Source organism: Camelus bactrianus, chromosome 28 (genome assembly GCF_048773025.1).
Source record: "Camelus bactrianus isolate YW-2024 breed Bactrian camel chromosome 28, ASM4877302v1, whole genome shotgun sequence".
Taxonomy (NCBI): domain Eukaryota; kingdom Metazoa; phylum Chordata; class Mammalia; order Artiodactyla; family Camelidae; genus Camelus; species Camelus bactrianus.
This window is the reverse complement of record NC_133566.1, coordinates 2,351,816-2,370,781: the sequence shown is the minus strand read 5'-3', so window position 1 is coordinate 2,370,781 and position 18,966 is coordinate 2,351,816. Positions and strand designations below refer to the sequence as shown.

At 37.4% G+C, this 18,966-nt stretch overlaps 1 pseudogene; it reads right to left on the bottom strand.

Annotated features, from left to right (window-relative positions):
• Window positions 1-10,390: 10,390 nt before the first annotated feature.
• LOC141575504 (U4 spliceosomal RNA) lies at window positions 10,391-10,523 on the bottom strand (annotated as a pseudogene).
• Between the last annotated feature and the right edge of the window lie 8,443 nt (window positions 10,524-18,966).

Here is an 18,966-nt window from a genome sequence, read left to right as displayed (position 1 = left end):
ACAAGCTGGCAGTTGGGAAGATGTACACACTGTGTGTTTGTTCCATTTGTACTTTTTGTTTCTTTGGTCAGGTTGGATATATTATCATTTGTTATGCTCCTCTTCATTTTTATGTACTGAAATTTATTTATTTTTTGAATAGAAAACATGACAATTAGGCAAGTTAAATGGCTGAGAGGTGACACACACACACACTGGGGTGCATCATGAACCCCCTGGATCTTGGCTAATGATGGAAGTGGACACATGAAGGATTCCCTGATGTGACAAGTGAATGTGAGCATCTTGAAGCCCAGTCATGTGATGTTCCTACCTTAATGTTCTTTGGAATAAATGATTGCTTCCCCATGTTCCTGCTTTACTGAATTACCCACTGCTTTGGTGAGTCAGCCTCAGATACCAAAACCTGCAAAGTAATATACCACATCATATGCTTTCACTAATGAAAAATAAATGCACTAGCTTCCTTTTTTTGAAGTAAATCATTTTAAATTTGCATCTTATATTTGGTTATCAAGAGGCAAGCAGAACCCTCCGATTTTAATGAGAACAGTGCTTCTGTGTCTTTTTGTCACATATCTGCTTAATGTTAGGTGTGGTGTTGCTAAGTCAGATCCACATCTAGTTGTTTTTTTCCAGCATAATAGGAAAATCCTGCTTCACACAGGTGCATGGTAGTAAACGAAGCAGTACACAACCTGCACGCATTGCAACGCTTGTCTACTCCTGACTCAGGCTGCTCCAAAATCATTTCATGAAAGTTCAGTGAAATTTTGCTTCACCTGGGAATCAGATGTTAAATCAATCAGGCTCTCATAGTCCCATGACACTAATGAGGTTGGGTTAGGTTACTGTAAATAAATTTCTAACCCAAGCATTATTACCTTTTGTTACAGGAAAATATTAACAGAGTAGGATGCAAACCCCTGCGGAGCTGCACAGCGGCCCTGAAAGTATCTCCATCAACCATAGGATTAATTTCAGTCAAGTCACTGAGTGTAGGAAAACAAAGTTTTCTTTTGATGACATTTCATCAAATACTGTAAAAACTGTCACATTTTCCCCTTGCATTGACAGATTAACCTCATTTAATTTAGTAAAAATATCTGCAAGATATACAAGTCTTAGCAGCCATGATGAATTTGTTAAACAATCAGATCTTCAAAAAGCAGAATCCATGAAAACCAATCGTTCACAACGAAGCTCAAAAAGTCTTACAAGATCTTTACGTCGGGAAAGCCGCCTCACCTCTGTATTTAGAAGTGCTGTGTGCTGGGCACCCAATTCTTCACATAAAATTTTTAGTAGTCTGGGCTGATGTAGCCAAGCTTCAATATAATTGATGATTTGGACTGCCTGATCGAGCATGTTTTCCAAAGATGTAGGCATTATTTTAACTGCAAGTGCATGTCTATGTAATAGGCAGTGATTCCTGGTGCTTTCGGGAGCCACATATTTTATCCAGGTGACAGTCCCAGCAATTTTCCGGTCCACCCCCCTAGAAGCATCACTACAAACACCAGCACATTTTCCCCATTCAATTTCACAGTTTTGCATAAAGCTGTGGACGCAGTTGAAAATGTCCTCACCAACGGCATTCTTTGCAAAGATTCACGTAAGAGCAGGTTGTCCTCAGTGGACTTGTTAAACCTGCAACAAGCAAACACGAGGAGCACAGCGAGTCCTGAGACGTCGGCTGGATCTGGAAGCTGCAGTGAGAACCTGCCACAAGTTTCCCGTCTACAAACAGGCCCTTCTTCAGTGGCAGCAGCTAGAGCCTTAATTCGACCAGCAGCCATACTGACAACTGCACGGCGTCTATTTGCTTTTACAATACTGTTCGTCACACATCCACATCACAACGGCTTTTGCACAAGGCTTGGTGAGCAATTCTCTGATGTATGAGCCTCCACTCAGGGCTGCATTGTAACTTACACTGCATGATGCTTCTCTAGCGCTTCCATGAACTGTGTTGACAATTTTAGGTGCTGGGGGTTTATTGTTTTCATGTGAATCAAGATGTTGCTTGAAAAAGATAATGTCTTTGTCTTTATATGCAGCATGTTTAGTTTCCAAATGTCTTCAAAACTTACTAGGGGCCAAAGAGCTTTTCAATAAAATTTTCTTACATAACACACACTGAGCATGAGGTGCAAATCTATTTCCAAAGGAAGTAAATCCAAAAAACAAATAACTTTCCTCATATTTTCTTCTTAGTGGTTTCTTACTAAATGTTGTTATTTTGTTGGAATTGGACATAAACTTGACCCTGGAAAACTCACTTCCTGAATTTCTAGAAACGGAAGGCTGCAAGTGCTCATCTTTACTTTGTAATATTCTGACCTTTTGATCACTTGATTCAGACACAATTTGATAACAAAAAAGATTCTACTTCTTGTTTAAGTCTTCCTTGTTTCAGCAACAGATCCACAGGCAATGTGTTTGTGGTACAAAACATGGTTAATTTAGAATAAACATTGAGTATCACAAATGTGTTGAAATTATAAGTCAGGACACAGAAGATGAGCCATCATCAAAGAGATGATGCCAAGCATCTCATCAGTGACTGTGTTAAGTGCTGCCTGGGCATCAAGGCGCAGGTGGAGCATCGCACGCTCATGTATCAGGTGATCTCTCACTCGACATCCTGGTGCTCTCAGGCATGGGACACCTTTTCCTAAAGGTAGGTTATCACATAAAAATAAAAGCCATAGCAATGAGTTTGGTAGTCTTAAATTTTATTTTAAAATAAATTACAAATAAAAAATTACTGTTAGCATGGATCTTTTTCCCACAACACTTATTAACTTAGACAATATTAATATTCTGCAGAAGACAGTTTGGGAACCGTTGGACTAAGAAATAATGAAGAGATCATAAGTGTATTTTTAAGGAAGGGACTTCGAGGTCCCATGGCAGGGGCTGGCAAACTTTTCCCTAAAGGATCACACGGTAAATATTTTTGACTCTATGGGGCCACACGGTCTGTATTGCAACCACTCAGTTTTGTAGCTGTGGCAGCAGCCACAGGCAATACGGTAAAGAATGGGCACAGGTGTGTCCCAATGTATCTCTATTTACAAAACTAGGATGGGGCTAAAATTTACCAACTCCTTTCATGGATACAGTATCCCGGAATCTCTTTTAGCTTTCTGCTGCCTGCTGTCATTAGACACACTCGTTGTTGACACCATTATACATCTGAAAGCTGCTTTCAGGGCTAGAGACTGTTTGATGAGCTATGTCAAAAACACACAAACACAGTTCAAGGTTTTGCAAGACACAGAATTCTGCTGTATCCCAAATACTGTGTGTTAACATTGAAAAATAAACTATAAACTGAAAGTTAGTTACTACTTCTCTGGACTTAAAAGTACGTAAATATTTACAGTATACAGAATAAGACTCATTAAAAGTACTGTATATATTTTACTGATTACTCTGCATCCCATTATTTTTTTTACTGAAGGCTTAACAAAGACCTAATGAAAACATAATCTCTCATTTTAATAGGTTTATTCCTCATAGAATAGCTTTTAAAAAGCATAATTAAATGGAAAGGTAATGCAAGTTTTAGGACCTCTAAAGAATGCTGGCTTTGTAAGTTTAGGCGTTCAGACTTAGGGTCTGCCTAAACATAGCTACTTTTGATTTAAGCTTTATGATTTGGCTGCAGAGTGAGCACGGGCTCCTCATGTTAGATCCTGACTCTGGCTTTCCTAGTGACAGCTAGAGAGCAAGGTACCTGGATGAGGAGTCTTTCCTTCTGTAATCACACTCTTTGCCCTAGCAGCTTGAAATGCAGACTCTTTCAAAAAATAAAATTAAGGGATAGGGTGGAAGGGGAGTAACCAAAAGCCTAGAATGAGAAAAAATTAAAATCAGACACTGCAAAAGCAGAACTAACTACAAACCTCCTAGATGACCATTCCTTACAATTTATTTTATAGCCAGGCAGTGCAAATTCTTCTTCACCATAATGCCGATCTTAAGAGTGAAGTAGAAGATGCCTAGCATAAGAGAAACACTAATATTTTTGTCCTGTTTATTACCCAGGTAATTTCATTGCTTTGAAATGCTCCCCCATCCACTGACTTCATAAAAAGACATTAAAAACTTTCAGAAATAAACCTAACTTTTTAAAGTACAGCCATACCTTAATGTCTCTAAAACTAAGCATAGAAAGTAATCTAAAATGGAATTATACATAGAAGTGTTACACCATGACTTTTTGCTGTAACGACTCTTGTCTCAATAACCAAGCTCCTAAGGTTACTAATGTTTGAGTGACCATTGTTTACTACGTGCCAGGAACTGCTAAATCTTTCATAGATTGGCTCATTTAATCCTCAGAACAAACCTGAGAGTCAGACTATCATTTATCCACCCCCAACAAGCAGGGATAAAGAAATAGACACAGAGGTTAAGCCACCTGCTAAGTTAACACACCTGTGAAGAACTAAGAACAGAACCCAAAAAGCTCACTTACAGAGCCCACGTGCTAGTCACTGCTGTGTGTCCCTGAACACTCCTAACTTCCCAAGCACTCAAAACACCTGGTACCAGGGGTTGGCTGGTGCAGAGAGAAATGACCAATGATGGGTCGCAGCTGCCAGGAAGTCAAGGGTCTCAAACTGGAGGCGGCAGCGGCAGCAAGGCCTGCTTTTCCATTGCTGGGAGAAAATGAGACTGTCCTTCCACAGTCCCGAACGGAATTTGGTGACAAGAACTGTATGGAGCTGATCGCTGGGTGACCTAAAAGCTTAGGACCCCTCTCCTTTGCTGCCCGAGAAGGACGTAGCGGAGTAGGAAGCTTTGTTATCAGGAAGGGGGGCCTCATCCCCACCTCTTTAGTGGTGCTTCCCCGAATCTCTTGAGGACAGAGATTGTCCTCTCTAAAGTTTCTGTTCGACTCCCTGAAAAGGGCAGGGTGAGGGGGAACCCTCAACTTTTGTCTCTTCCGGTTAAGCTGACAGGTAGCACAACCCACTCACCCCCACCTCAGGCGGTTCCGGCTTTGAACAACACCCTTGGGGGCAGGAAGGCTGAGGAAGAGCACAGTCCACTCACAAAGGCAGGGTGGGCACGGACACCCCATCCAGCACCTGAATGCTTTTCTCAACAGTCACCTCAACCTGCAGCCTGGGCCAGCTGTCCCTCGGCTTCTCCTTGTCACAGGTGCGCGCTGCCAGCTGCCCCCGACAGCTGGGAGCTGGCTTTCCATCGGAGTCTACCCTCGCTTGCGGAGCTCCTCTTGTGTCCCTGGGCGGTGGTCTCAGCTAACAACTACAGGAAAAGGACACTATCTTTCTCCTTCATCTCCATCAGTGATGGGGAGAACAGTGTGGCTGGGCTGTGGAGCCTGGGGCCACCCTTTCACAGAGCGCAAGGCAGCCGTCTCGCCAGAGGGCACCGCTGGGCCGCTGCGGGGCTGCGGTCCCACCCGCATCCGCACCCAGGCCTGAGCAGGGTCAACAGCCAGTCCTCGTGGACGAGAGGGGGGAAGGGGAGGAAAGAAGTGGGGAGGGGGAGGCAGGGGGAAGGGGGAAATGAAAAAAAAAAAACAGAGGAAAGAAAGGAGGATTCGGGATCGGGTGATGCTCTCAGCTCGGGGATATCGCCTGTGCCTTCTCCGCAGACATCCATTCGCGGTTGGCGCAGCCGCTCATCTGAAGACACATTGAGCTCTCTGGGGCACCGAGCTTCCCGTCTTGCACTAGCTTCTTGAACTCGCCAAGTTTCGTGATCCTTGCAGCACTAAGTTCTCACACCTTGAGGGTGAAGTCCTCCTCTTCAGAACTCCTGACGAGGCTGCGACACCAATAATCCCATCCACACTCCTCCCGGAGAAGGGAGAAGGGATGGTTTAAGGACATTTTCCCGAGTGTGCAAACGGTGTTTCCATTTCTATCTCTGGGGGAATTTTTGTCACTTGACCACATACAGAGACCTTCAAAGGAGTCTGAAAATTATGATTTCTTTTTTTAAAACTGAAGTAGAGTTGATTTACAATATTGTGTTAGTTTCAGGCATACAGCATAGTGATTCCGTTTGCTGGGCTTTTTCCTTACAGATTATATTTCATTCTGGGTTATTACAAGATATTGGGTATAATTCCCCATGCTGCACAGTAATTTCTCATTGCTTATCCATTTTATGTTTGGTGGTTTGTGTCTGTTAACCCCATATGCCTAATTTGCATCCCCCATTTTGGTAACCATAAATCTGTTTTCTATGTGAGTCTCTTTCTGTTTTGTATATAGTTTCATTTCTATTATTTTTTAGATTCCACATGTAAGTGATATCATGTAGTATTTGTCATATAGTGTTTGTCTTTCTCTGTCTTAAACTGGGTGTACTGAGACTTGTATTTGAGATTCAGATTCTAAAGGTGAGGTGAGACTAGTTCAGAAAGAGCAGTCTTAAACACGCCCCGCAAAGAGCATTCCTTACATCATATGTTCTGGTTACCTATGGCTGCGTGTTAAACCATCTCAAAGCAATAATCCTCTCTGTGTTCAGGATCTATGGGTCAGGACTTTAGTTAGGACTCAGCTGAGTGATGCTTCTGCTCCTAGGTTTGACTGGGGTCACGCAGTGGCATTCAGCTCGCAGCAGCCTGTCCCTAGTCTGAGAAGGCTTTTTCCACGTGCCCGAGACTCTGGTGGGCACAATACGAAGGTTGGCTGAGTGGGCGTGCTGTCCCTCCCCATGCATTCTCAGGGCTTCTCCACACAGTCTCCCCGGCAGGTAGCTGCTCTCCTACCTGGTGGCTTAGACGCCCAGAGCGGGCGATCCTTGCAAAAGGGGAAACTGTCGGGCTCTTAGCAATCAGACTTTGAAACTGACATGACAAGCCTTCAAATGCAAGAGAGGAGAAACGGCATACAGACGCCCCGTCCTGCTGGAGGGATGGCCAGACAACCGTGGCCATCCTAAACCCGCCCTGCAGGTGGGAGGCTCAGCAGGGTCCTTGTGCTCACTCTTATGAAATCTGAATCACAGTGCTCAAACTGTAAAAGTAAATAAATAAAATTTTAAACCTCAGGTTTAAGAAATACCCTGGAGAGTTTTCCTAGATACAGATGACTTATAAAAAGCTAAGCTATTGGTTGTATCTACATTGTAGGATTTTTCACAATTTAAATTTTAGGTTCTGGAAGTAATTACCAAAGTTTAAAAATATTTAGTGTCCTTTTGAATACAAATAGGCTGTTATCTTCCTCTTGAGTTAGTCTGAGTGAAAAAAAATCTAGGGTCACACCTTTCATAATATAGTTTGGATACCAAGCAACTGGACGTTTGGGGTATATGTTGTGTGTATTTCTAGTTTAGGAAGAGATTAAAAGGACAGGTGAGTTGTCGCACATCAGTGTGTCATTCCTTCTGGGATGAAAATGAAATTTTAGACTTCTAATTTGGTGTTAGATGCAGAAAATAAAATAACCTCAGAATAAACATAGAAGGCTGACCAAGTGTCATCCAAGACCATTACAGCTCCAGAGACACCCCATAAACCATATAATCTTCTTTAGCTAAATACACACCAAAAGAGTTCATTCTTTGCTGACTGGACAAGTCTTTTATTACTTTGTAAGTAATAAAATAAGAAAGAGACCACTTCTGAAAGTTTTATTTGGAGGTCCTGAATTTATCTTTAAACTTCCATTCTTAATTAGAGGTCACCTGTACTCTCCATTATTCCACTCCTTAATTTTACTTTGAAATAATTTTAGACTTTCAAAAAGGGTAAAATATTACAAATATTGTCCATATAGCCTTTACCCAGCTCCTCCAAAGACGAATGTCTTATAAAGTCATGGTGCAGTCATCAAGCCCTGGGAAGTTAACAGTAACAAGATGTCACTAACTAACCTACAGGCTTTATTCAAGTTTCACCCTTCATTCCACCAGTGTCCCTTCTCTGGTCCAGGACACACACTGGGTTTAGTCATCAGCTGTCCTCCGTGTCCTCCAATCTGTGGCGGTTCCCTGCCCTCCTGTCCTTCACGAACTTGACACTTTGGAAGAAGAAAGGCCATTTTGTCTATTTTCCCTCATTTGGGTTTGTCTGACTTTTCCTCAGTTTTATGTTTAAATTGTCTTTATTTTTTTTGCAAAAACACCAGAGAAATGGCTCTGTGCCCTCCTCAGTGCCTTATATTGAGGCGTATATGACATTAATATGTCTCATTATTGGTGGTGTTAAATGAAAACTTGACTAAAATTATATCCAGTAGGTTTTTTCACTATAAAATTAGTTTTTCTATTTATAATTATAAAGTATTTTGGGGGGAGACACAAACATGTGCAAATATCCTTCTTCCCATTATACAGAAGTTTTGGCCACAAATTTTGGCATCCATTGATGGTTTTTTTCCTGCAGAAGTTATTACAGTGGTATATGCCAAAAAAGATTTTCTACTTCCATTATTTTTATATATGTATTAATTGGAAATATTACTAATTGCTTAAAGGAATTCTGGATTTTATTTCCCACCCTACTGTGGCTTGATGATAACAATGATTATATACGAAAATAATACTGAGTTTTAGGTTTTGATTCCCCTCTGTTTTGGGGTAGCTATTATTAGCCTTACTTTGATCTATTTGTTATTAAGGCCATTTTGTAGGGAAGTATTAAGGCTATTCCATCTTCTTTCTACCTGTCTTTTCCTCTTTGTCTCTAAAACTTAATTTTTTAAAACCATACTACCTTTTTATTTTCCACTTTTTTTTCTCTATCATCTATTTCATGTGGAAGATATTAACCATAATATAGAAGCTTTGGATGTGATATCATTTGAAGAGAAATAAATTAATTAATAGAAGAGAAGAAAACAGTATTTTATGTTGGTTTCATTTTTTGAGCCAGAAAATTGACACATTAGCGAGATGAGAGAAAGCAGCTTGGCATGACCAGAATGATCAATAACTTCCACAGCCCCTAGGAAACAGGTCGGAGGCAAAATTCAAACAAACCAAGGGGCCAGTAGGAAAGAAATTAAGTACACAAGTTCAAAACAGAATAACTGGCCCCTGGAGGATTTTTAAAACAGTAGAATTTTAACTGAATCTTGAAATGTTTCTGACATTCTTTGAACAAGAGGAGACGTAGCCCTCAGGCCACAGACGGAGTGTTTTGGGGAGACTGGGAGACATCCGTCTGGAATTCCACTGCCAAGAGCAGAGTGAGGCCGGGGTGCTTGTGAAGACGTGGATCTGGCTTGACTGGGACTCAAAGGATGGTGGTGGAAGAATGGTTTCAATTAAAAGAGGAAAAAGACCTGTAAAGTATGTTTATTTTCATCTGAAGAAGAGTTGAGGACATGTATCTAACTAACTAACTAACTAACTAACTAACTCACTCACTAAATAAATAAATAGAACAACAACAACAACAACAACAAAAGCAATGAATATATGTATGTTCACGTATAACTGAAAAATTGTGCTCTACCCTGGAAATTGACACAACATTGTAAACTGATTATAACAATAAAAAAGAAAGAAAGAAAGAAAAGAAAAGAAAAAAGACAGGACAGGACATGTGTCACATGATGGTATCACCTGTCAAGCTCATCTCAAGGGAGAAAACAAACAATTTTGAGGAAGCAGTTCTTCTGTATCATCATTTTTTCATGGGTAGATGGTAGGAATGATTTATTTTATAATCTTTCTGATGAAGGCAAACAGCTCATAAGCTAAGTCATAGCTGAATGTTTGCCCCATTCTTCACCTCAACATACTTCTGGTCATCCATCTGCACAATCTAAAACACAAATGATTGGCACACAAACTGGCCCCCCTCTGCAAAGAGTTCCAGGCTCCCAGGATAAACTTCAGCCCACACAAGGGTGGTGGATGCAGGAAGTCTCAGCTCCTGAAGCCTGCTGCTCCAGTGCCTTCAAACTGTGCAGCTCTCAGTGGACCAGCCCTGACCCAGCCTTGGGTAGGAGAGACCAGCAAGCTCTGGGAGGAAGAAAGGGGGCTTTGGATCGTGCTCTCAACCATGTGCATTTTATTTTATTTTTGCTAGCATATTCAAAATTAGTGAAACTTCAACTGAGAAGAAATTATATTATATAGTGGTCCATTTTACCATAAATAATGCAAAAATAGACTACAGCACAGAAATGAGATAATTCATGGACAAATTTAAAATGTCTCCTGAGTTCCAACTCAACTTTGTTTGAGTGTGACCCTAAACTTCACACTTATGAAGCTGACATCACTTTCTTCCATAAACTTATCTTCCCTTACCCAACTTCTTATTTTTTATTAATTGTATGGATCTTAAGTTTTAGAGTGTTCTGAGCGTTAGAGTCAACTTCAATTATTCTTTCTCCATGATACTCCACTTTTCATTGGTCACAGAGTTCTGTCAGTTCTTCATTTAAAATATATTTCAGATTATGTTTTATGTAAGATTGCATTGAAAGAAAGTGTTGCTGTTTTTCAATTAGCAATAATCATGCCTTGGATAAACCTCACCGGCTATGATACTGCCACTGTGCAAAACTTAAGTGTTGCTGTTTTTAAAAGTCTGTAAATGGTGGTATAATAGAAGGGGTGATTGGCTTTGGAGTCAGCCTCCAAGGCACATCATAGCTCTACTACTTTGGACAAATTAATATTTTAATGTCTTCATCCTTTAAATGAAGATAACTTCTTTGTAACATTGTTGTGGATTAAGGTAATTTGCAAATTGAATGGCATTTAGTAGAAGTTCAATATATTTAATTTTTGTTCTGACTTTCCTAAAGAGCACAGACTGGCAAATACTCATTTTTTTCTTCCAGTTTTATTGAGTTATAATTTACACTATATAAGGTTAATATGTACAGCATAATGATTTGACTTCAATATATCATGAAGTGATCACCACAGCAAGTTTAGTGAACATGTATTATCTCATATAGATACAAAATTAAAGAAATAGAAAATTTTTTTTCCTTGTGAGAACTCTTAGGATTTACTCTCTTAACAACTTTTATTATATAACATACAGCAGTGTTAATTATACTTATCATGTTGTACATTACATCCCTAGTACCTATAACTGGACATTTATACCTTTTGAATGCCTTTATCCAATTTCCCCTCTTCTCACTCTCCACCTCTGGTAACCATAAATCTGATCTTTTTTTCTATGAGTTTGTTTTTGAAGTATAATTGACCTACAACACTTTGTGAGTTCCTGTTGCAAAACATAGTGATTCAATATTTCTATATATTTCAAAATGATCACCATGGTAAGTCTGGTTTCCATCTGTCACCAAACAGGTATCAGCTAATTACTGACTATATTCGCCACACTGTACATTTCATACCCATGACTCATTTATTTTGCAACTGCAAGTTTGTACCTCTTAATCTCCCTCACTTATTTCTCTCCTCCCTTTATCCCCCTCCCTTTTGGTAACCTTCTGTTTGTTCTTTGTATCTATGACTCTGTTACTGTCTTGTTATGTTCATTCATTTGTTTGTTAGATTCCACATGAAAGTAAAATCAAATAGTATTTGTCTTTTTCTCTCTGATGTATTTCACCTAACCTAATACCTTTCAGGTCCGTCCATGTTGTCTCAAATGGCAAGATTTCATTCTTTTTTATAGCTGAGTAGTATTTCATTGCACATATGTGCCACATCTTCTTTATCCATTCATCTATTGATGGCCATTTAGGTTGCTCCCATATCTTGGCTATTATAAATAATGCTGCCATGAATGTTGGGGTGCATGTATCTTTTTGAATTAGTATTTCTGTTTTCTTCAGATAAATACCCAGGAATAGAATTACTGGATCCTATGATAGTTCTTTTTTTAATTTTTGAAGAACCTCCATGTTTTTCTTAGTGACTGCACCAATATACATTCTCACCACTGCTCGAGGGTTCCCTTTCCTCCACATGCTTGCCAACACTTGTTATTTGTTGTCTCTTTGACAACAGCCATTCTGACAGTTGTGAGATAAATAGCTCATTGTAGTTTTGATTTGCATTTCCCTGATGATTAGTGATATTGGAAGTCTTTTCATGTGATATTGGCCATCTGTATGTTTCCTTGGGAAAAATATCTATTCATATCCTCTGCCCATTTTTTAATTGGGTTTTTTGTTTGTTTGTTTGTTTTGATGTTAAATTGTGTGAGTTCTTTGTATGTTTTGGATATTAATCTTTAATTGGATATAGCATTTGCAAATATCTCCTCCCATTTAGTAGGTGTGCTTTTAATTTTGTTGATAGTTTCCTTTGCTGTGCAAAAGCTTTTCAGTTTGATATAATCTCAATTGTTTATTTTTGCTTTTGTTTCCCTTGCCAGGGGAAACATAATCTAGAAAAATATTAATGAGACTAATGTCAAAGAGATACTGCCTATGTTTTCTTCTAGAAGTTTTATGATCTCAAGCCTTACATTTAAGTCTTTAAATCATTTTAAATTTATTTTTCTGCATGGCATGAGAAAATAGTCCAGTTTATTTATTTATTTATTTATTTTTGCATGTAGCTGTCCTGTTTTCCCAGCACCATTTATTGAAGAGGCCGTCCATTGCCCAGTGTATATTCTTGCCTCCTTTGTTGTAGACTAATTGCCCATGTAAATGTGGGTTCACTTCTGGGCTTTCTGCTCTGTCCCTTTGATCTGTGTGTCTGTTTGGGGCCAGCACTATGCTGTAGCTTTGTAGTGTGATTTGAAATCAGGGAGCATGATACCTCCAGCTTTTTCTTCTTTCTCAAAACTTTTGGCTACAAAGATCTTTTCTGTTTCCAAGCAAATTTTGTAATTTTTGTTCTATTTCTGTGAAAAATGCTATTGGTATTTTGATAGAGATTGCACTGGATCTGTAGATTACCTTGAGTGGTGTGGGAATATAACAATACTAATTCTTCCAGTCCGTGAGTGTGTTACATCTTTCCAACTATTTCTATTGTCTTCAGGTTCTTTCATAAGCATCTTACACTTTTCTGTGTACAGGTCTTTTACCGCCTGAGATTTATTCCTGGGTATTCTTTTTGCTGCAACTCTAAAGGAGATTGTTTTCTTAATTTCTCTTTCTAATAGTTTGTTGTTAGTGTATAGAAATACAACAGATTTCTATATGTTGATTTTGTATCCTGCAACTTTTCTGAATTCATTGATGAGTTCTGGTAGTTTTCTGAATGTATTTTTAGGATTTTCTATGTATATATTATGTCATCTGTCAACAGTGACAGTTTTACTTCTTTCTTTCCAATTTGGATTCCTTTTATTCTTTTCCTTGTCTGGTTGCTGTGGCTAGGGCTTAAATAGTATGTTAAATAAAAGTAGTGAGATTGGGCATCCTTGTCTTGTTCCTGATCTAAGAGGAAATGCTATTAGCTTTTCATGATTGAGTATGATGCTAGCTGTGGGCTTGTCATAAATGGTCTTCATTATGTTGAGGTGTGTTCCCTCTGTACCCACTTTGTTGAGAGTTTTTATCATAAAAAGGATGTTAAATTTTGTCAAAACCTTTTTCTGCATCTATTGAGATGACTATGTGTTTTATTCATCAGGTTGTTAATATGGTGTATCACATTGACTGATTTGCAGATACTCAACCATCCTTGCATCCCTGGATAAACCCCACGTGATCATGGTGTTTGATCTTTTTACTGTATTTAATATTTGGTTGAGGATTTTTGCATCTGTCTTCATCAGTGATATTGACCTGTTTTTTTTTTTTCTGATATTTTCATTGGGTTTTGTGTCAGGGTGTTGCTGGTTTCTTAGAATGTGTTCAGAAGTGTTCCTTCCTGTGCAGGTTCTGAAATGGTTTGAAAAGGATAGGTGTTAACCTCTCCAAATGTTTGGTAGAATTCACTTGTGAAAGCCTTTTGGTCCTGGACTTTTGTTTGTTAGGAGTTTTTTGTTTTTGTTTTTATTTTTGTTTTTCAGGTTTTGTTTTTTTTTTTTTTTTTTTTTTTACTAATTCAGTTTCATTAGTTATAATTGATCTGTCCATATTTTTCTCCTGGTTCAGTTTTGGGAGATTGCACATTTCTAGAAATGTTTTCATTTCTTCTAGGTTGTCCATGTTATTGGTATATAGTTGTCGGCAGGAGTTTCTTGTGATCCTTTGTATTTCTGTGGTGTTGTAATTTCCTTTTCATTTCTGACTTTATTGATTTGGGCTCCCTCTTTCTCTCTCTCTCTCTTTCTTTTTTTGATAATTCTGGCTAAAGGTTTATCAGTTTTGTTTATCTTCTCAAAGAACCAGCTCTTAGTTTCATTGATTTTTTTCCATTTTTCTAGTCTTTATTTTGTTTCTGCTCTGTAAATACTAAATTTTTTAAAATCTCCTCAAGTATATCTTCCCAGCTTTAAGGAGGTGTTAAAATTTAAACTTTGTATTTCTTGAGTACTTATTAATTGACATTCTGATTAAACATTAACAATGTTCTTTGGCTGGTCATTTTTATACTTACCATCAGTTGTATAAGCTGCTTTTATTTCCTAATTACTACTGAGTCTTCTGCATTTCTCTCCCTGCTCAGAATATCAAAATCACAGGTATCAAAATCTTGGCATATCACTTTTGGAATGTTTTACATTCCTGTTTAGGATATTATTAATATTTTATTTTTAACTTTTTTTTATTGAGTTACAGTCATTTTACAATGTTGTGTCAAATTATTTATACTTTAAACAGAAGCTTTTGTTTTTATTTTTGTCCTTGGGTCATTTGGTCTCTGTTGCAAAGATTCAGTGTTAGTGGGAAACAGGCATTTCTTTACTATTATAGTCTTCTGTCCCTAGTTTTAATGAACAACCAAAATATTTTATTGGCTAAGATTCAAGAAATGAATATATAACTGAGTTTGCTTGTGAATAAGTCAGTTAAAATATTTGCATTTTTGTTGTTCCACTTCTAAAAATCTGTATAGATGTCATTTCCTATTTCAGATGTTTGAAGCAAGACATGGTAGGCAGTTGTTATTTGGAAATTTCAAGAGTAAGCCCTGAAATCGTCTCTTTGCAGAAATCTAGAATTGAGAATGTATTTCCCGAATACATATACTTGTTAGTGCCTTGGTTCCTTATTTTGACAACTTTATAGTAGGACTACTGCATTGACCAGAAAAGAATAAGCTGTTTGTTTGGGGGATTTTCTGGTGAATATATTTCTGCAGTGAATCTGCCTAGAGTAAAAGAATGTATAGGTCTCATTTTATTTACAAAACACTGTTAGGTGTAAATGGGACTTTCCAATTGGTTTGACAGTTGTTCAGAACATAAATATTCAGTGTATATAAATTAATTGTTTAAATATTTGACCTTCAAAGTTGTACTCAAACACCTTGATAAAATATTATTAAATAGCGGTTAAAATCACCTAATTCAGGGATCAACAGACTTCTCCTGTAAAGAATCAGACAGTAAATATTTTAGGTATTGTGGGCCATACGCTCTCTGTTGCAAAGACCCAGCTGTGCTATTATAGTGCAAAAGCAGCCAAAGACAGTACATAAACAAATGAGAGTGACACTCAATAAAAGTTTATTTAGAAAAACAAGCAAGAGACTATAATTTGCCAATGAGTTTCAGTTTTAAAATACACTATATATGGGAACTCTGTACTTTCTGTTCAATTTTTCTGTAAACCTAAAACTACTCAAAAAAAAAAGTATTACTATTTTTAAAAAGTCCCAGAAAATAAAAATAATTGGGAATCAAGATTAAAACTTCCATGGCATTGCTTGGTTTTCACTGAATGATAATCTACTGGATGATTAACTCACAAGTCCTGACTGGCACATATGCTCTCAGAGGGTCTCATAGTATTCTGTTTTACTGGGATCTTTTTTAGGACTTACTTTATTCATTGATTAAAACAAACAAAAAATTGTGACATACTGTTTCCTTATGAACCATAGCATCAATGCCCAGAGCACCTTCTTTGATGCATGGGGGACTTGTTAGAGAAATTGATCATTTAAAATATGTCCTTGGTTGAACAGAAAATCATTCCTGAAGAGTTTTTAATTATACTGCTATTCTCCAGTCATTTATATGTTAATTACTTTGAGTTTCGACCCTACAGTATCTATTTTCTTCTATTCTATGAATATAGCAAGGAGTATGTGTTTCAGTAAGTCAGCTAAAATATTTACAGTCATTGGCTGTAATACCTAGATAACTCATTTGACAATTAATTTGAAAAAATTCATTTAAACTAATGTGTTGTAGCTGAACTAACTTTTGAAACTTAAATATGACTATAATATATGTATTTACTTTTAACCTTTCTATTGTGACATACAGCACATACAGAAATGTGCATGAGACAGAGATGTCCAGTTTAACAAGTTATCATGAAGCAAACAGTGGAACTAGCAGGCAAGTCAGGATATGGAGCATAGCCACCGTCTCAGAGACTTCTTGTATGCCCCAGTCCAACCATAACTCCTTCCCTAAATCCTAGGGCTAACTACAGTTGTGATTTTTATAGTAGCCCTTTCCTTTTCTTTATATGTGTACAGCTCTAAACAGTATAGTTTAATTTTGCCTCTTTTTAAATTTTACATTTGGACTCATATAGTATGAATCCTTCAGTTTATGAGTAATCCTTTGTACTGTATTCATTTTAGCTATTCAACAATATAAATGGCCATGGTAGACTGAAATGATGAAATACTGAGCTGTGTTCAAGGCTGTGTTCAGTAGAACTGCTCCCATGAGTGACCTGTCAAATTGTTGGTGTCTCTTCCTGCCCTTTAATTGCATTTTCTACCATGCAGGACGCTGTTGCAGGCACCTAATGATGACCAGGGTGGGTGGTGAAAGGCGCACCTTTCACCTTTTATCACCCTAAGTTTTACGGTGATAGGATTGACTTTGTTGTGTTAAAGACTGGTTATAAAGATCTTAAAAATGTGAATGTTGTATACATATAGTAGATACACATAGCACATGTACAAACTTGTGTTTCTGACTAAAGAAACACTTTAATCACCAAAACATTTGATTTTACATAAAAAATATTTTGTTTTTCATGTGAAATTTCCACCGACAATGGAAATCATAACTGCTGAGCAACTGATGGAATATTTAGGTTAGTGTTGAAAAGTGAATGATTTTTAGATCTTTTAATATAAAACAAAGTTTTCAAAACTTACAAATATATTATCAAATTTCACCTTTTGAAGTGCTATTATATGAGCTATTTTTAAATTATAATTTTTAATCTCTTACTTTAAAAAATTTATCAGTATATTACTGTCTTGGATGTTCAAGCCTTCTTTCTGACCAGCATTAAAATTTTGTAATGTAAATATGGAGACTGGTGACATCTGGAAAGTAACAAGATATGTATTAATTCCAATAAATTGCAGAATGGAAAATGGCACAGAAACTCTAACACTTCATGCAGAAAGTGTTTAAAAATATTCAGTAGACTTGAATTAAAACCCAGGAAGCACTTTAGAACAGTGCTACCCTGAATATAATTCACTGATCTCTGCCTGTCTATAAAATGCTAGTTACTAGTCTGCAGTGATACAGAGGCTTGTATTAGAATGTAGAGCATTTAAATTAGTAAGCACACTGTTTAGTCCATCTGAAATTTTTTCAGAGCAAAATTTTCTTGATGAAGGAAACAGTATATTAAATTGCATTCTTACAAAAGCTTCTTATTTCAAAACAGACCAGTAATGTACAGTTTGCAGACCAGCTGCATTGAGTAGAACTTGTTTACAGAGCAGGTAGTTATATATCACACTGAAATATTTTATGATTTAGCAAATAAAAATTTTTATGTTAATAATGTTACCAAATAGGAAATCTTAATCCATTTTTACAGCTTTATTAGTAATTAAATTTTTATTTAAAAAAATCTCTTTAGTTGATTAGTTTGCCTGTGCCATTCCAGACAACTAGCTAACTGATTTTTTGTGAGACGTAGGTCTAGTGAAGTAATTAAGATTGCATCTTTTCAAAGACCTTTTTCTTTATGTAAGTAATATCATTTAATCCCATTCACCAGCCAGGGAAACTCATAGTTAACTGTTGACTATTTTGAATACCTAGATATCTGGAAATAGAATTTCTGTTTATAACCTTTTTAGTCTAGCTTGGTGGTGATTCTTTTTTCTTCCTACCTTCCTACCTTCCTACTTTCCTACTTTCCTACCTTCCTTCCTTTTTTCTTTTCTTTCCTTTTCTTTTCTTTCCTTTTCTTTTCTTTTCTTTTCTTTTCTTTTCTTTTCTTTTCTTTTCTTTTCTTTCTTTCTTTCTTTCTTTCTTTCTTTCTTTCTTTCTTTCTTTCTTTCTTTCTTTCTTTCTTTCTTTCTTTCTTTCTTTCTTTTCTTTCTTTCTTCTTTCTTTTTTGCATCTAGCAGAAAACAAATAATTTATTTTTTTGTTTTCAGTTTATAACCTTTAAAGTTTCTTAATTTAACTAGGGCAAACATATTTACATAAAGCCACCAGAACAAGGATCACTTAAAGTGCTGGATATAAAAAATATGATTGCAGTATACTACAAATATGGAATCTTTTTATATGAACTACAAAAAGCAGCATTTATGTTTATAGAGTTCAGTGCGATTGTTTACATTAAAAAATCCTGTAAATTAAGAAGGCAACAACGTGACAGAAGAAAATACAACCGCTGGACACACGAGCTCCTCTCTGGGGAAGCACGTGGGCGACTCTGTCCTGCAGAGCTTCTATTCATGACACGATCTTCTTTTCTGGGATATGCAGGTGTCTCTTCTGGGGTGACGGACACGAGGACAACCGTGCCAAATGTGTGACTCTTTGTGTGGGGAGTGGATCGAATGACAGCCTGAGTGGCATCTAATTCCAGATCAGACCCCGTTTCCACCTCACTCTGGATAAATAAGGTCACCAAGGTCAAAGACACTGAGAAGACAGGACAAGATAGACAACCCACCAGCCAGAAAGGAGAAAAATGTTTTAAAATGTATAGCTAGAAGTGCAGA